Source organism: Amblyomma americanum, chromosome 1 (genome assembly GCF_052857255.1).
Source record: "Amblyomma americanum isolate KBUSLIRL-KWMA chromosome 1, ASM5285725v1, whole genome shotgun sequence".
Classification (NCBI taxonomy): domain Eukaryota; kingdom Metazoa; phylum Arthropoda; class Arachnida; order Ixodida; family Ixodidae; genus Amblyomma; species Amblyomma americanum.
Window position 1 is genome coordinate 332171538 of NC_135497.1, and position 2639 is coordinate 332174176.

Below are 2639 nucleotides of genomic sequence, written 5' to 3' on the forward strand. Positions count from 1 at the left end.
AGGCGTCGTGGGGTGCATTGAAGTCACCCGCTATGACTATGGGGGCCCCCTTGGTCAGGGCCACCGCCTTTGTCATGATCGTCGCGAATGCCTGCCGTTGATCCGACGGCGAGCTGTATATGTTTAAAAGGAAGACGCTGCTCTTAAGCCAACTGTTAGGGATAATTTCGACCATAATGATCTCCGCCCTGGTTTTACCAAGTGGTAATTTGTGTACTTGAAAGGAGCACTTCCGTTCGACCAAGGTTGCTAAACCTCGCTTTCCCTCGTCCCGTATAGATACGACCCGGTACCCCTGGAAGGTGGGCGCGTCATCGAGAGTTTCTTGTAACAGAATTACGTGCAGTTTGAACGCTTGTGCCGAAAGAAATTGCTGCAGCGGAGCTTTGCGCCGTTGGAAATTGGCACAGTTCCACTGCCAAACAACCGACTTATTGGGATTGACCGCCATGGTGATTGCCTTGGATTGGCCATTCGACCGTCGTGTTGACGCGGACGGCGCTTGAAGGTAAAGGTACCCGACGGGGCTCCTGCGAAATCTGTCTAGCCGTAGCTAACGCGGCCTGTGCACTTTCCAGGGACGCCATCCTTTTAAGGAGGGCAGTCACGCTTTCAGTGAGTTGCTGAATTGCCTGTTGCATGCTTTCTAAGTCTTTGTTATTGGACTCGGTCTCCATAGAGTCGGCGTCCCCCTCTGGGGGCGCGGCCCTACGTTTACCCGAGCGCGCCTGTGGTTCTCCTGATGGAGGCACCTGTTGCTTCTCGGCTTGCGAGAGGTAAGACTTACGGAGCGACTCAAAGTCAGCCCTCATCTGCTGCATTTCTGCTTTAAGTCGAGCGTTCTCTTGCATGAGCTGAGCGACTCTGGGATCTACTTTATGTTCCGCAAATGCGACCTGCGTTACCTGTGAAGCCGGCGTCGTCTGCTTTGTCTTGGCACGATAGGCCCAGGTTGGCGTTTCCTGGATCCGAACCCGGGAGGTAGAAAGCCCTCGGGAACGAGAGCGCCCTTTGGAGAGGCTGTGTTGCTGACCTCTGGAGAGGCTGCGTTGTCAGCCAGCTGGCGAGAGGGAACGCTCCCTCCTGGGGGCTCCCGCCATGCTGGAGTCACCGGCCCGGTTCTCCTTGGCCAGCTGTTGCTGCTGGTGCGTGTTCTTGGCACGCTTACGACGCCGTCGGCGTCTGCGTACGACGTAAGGGACTTGAAAGTGCTGCTTACACGTTTTGTCCGCCGTAAGGTGCGGTGCCCCGCAGAGTGCGCACTTCGGCGAACACTGGTGGTCATCAGGTGGTGAGGTTAGTCCGCAGCCCCAGCAATCCTTATTCGGGGGGTTGGGGCACACGCCCGCACGATGGCCCAAACCACCACACGCGTAGCACACCTCAGTTTGGCGTTTGTAGAGCGTGCAGCGCAGCATGCTGACGTCGCACAAGACATAGTTAGGCACTCTCAAGCCGTCGAAGAGGACGACCACTCTGGTGGTGTTCTTAATTCGTTTGGTTTCCAGAGCCGTCGGGTTACGATGGTTGACGATCATGCGCTGGATTTGGGCCTCGCTGATGTCTGCGTCGACCCCTCGTATGACCCCTTTGCAGGTGTTGTCTGGGGCCGCGATGTATGCGGCCACATTGTATGTTCCTTCGCTTATGCGGATTTCCTGGATCCCGGCGTAAGCGGAGGCGTTCTTCTTCTCCGGGGGGGAGACGACGAGAACGTTTTGAGTGAAATTAGGGCAGAATATTAATACTAATAATTGGTTTTGGGGGGAAAGGAAATGGCGCAGTATCTGTCTCATATATCGTTGGACACCTGAACCGCGCCGTAAGGGAATGGATAAAGGAGGGAGTGAAAGAAGAAAGGAAGAAGAGGTGCCGTAGTGGAGGGCTCCGGAATAATTTCGACCACCTGGGGATCTTTAACGTGCACTGACATCGCACAGCACACGGGCGCCTTAGCGTTTTTCCTCCATAAAAACGCAGCCGCCGCGGTCGGGTTCGAACCCGGGAACTCCGGATCAGTAGTCGAGCGCCCTAACCACTGAGCCACCGCGGCGGGGGTAGGGCAGACTATGTCGCCCTCAGTTTATGTGAGGGCTAGTGCAGCCGCCATGGCCAGGGCTTGAGCCAGCCTGATTTGGCTTATCTTCTTGACATCCAACCCGCACCTGGGGCGGACGATAATTCGTATGTGCTCCCTCGGTAGTCTGGGGAGCCTGGACGAGGCTGCGAGACGCTGCAGCACGCCTTGCGAGGCAGCCGTGCGGCAGCCACCCTTCGAGCCCACGTGGGATTTCTTGCTCGTTGAAACTCGCGTTTCTTGCCGAGCTGTCTTGTTCTTGCATATAACGCTGTCGTCCAACCTGGGTTGTTGGCTTCTTCTTCGGATATTTCCGATCCTACCACCATTTCTACTTCGGGCATAATGCCCCCCTTCGTCGGGTTAGGCCTAATCCTACCCGCGCCTAGCGTCGCCGCGGCGTGCTCGCCACAAAAAGTTCCACAATTTGCGCACAAGGGCCGCTCACCGAAGGAAGTGCTCAGAAGAAACCCTGTCGAATGGCGTGCATTTCAGTGATAGGTGGCACAAAAAGCAGACCGAAAATATTTACGAAGGCGGGAGCCGATCTGTCCGCGTCCGC

General features: G+C 56.3%; 1 pseudogene; it reads right to left on the minus strand.

Annotated features, from left to right (window-relative positions):
• Positions 1-1052: 1052 nt before the first annotated feature.
• On the minus strand, positions 1053-2421 carry LOC144120921 (uncharacterized; annotated as a pseudogene).
• Positions 2422-2639: the final 218 nt, after the last annotated feature.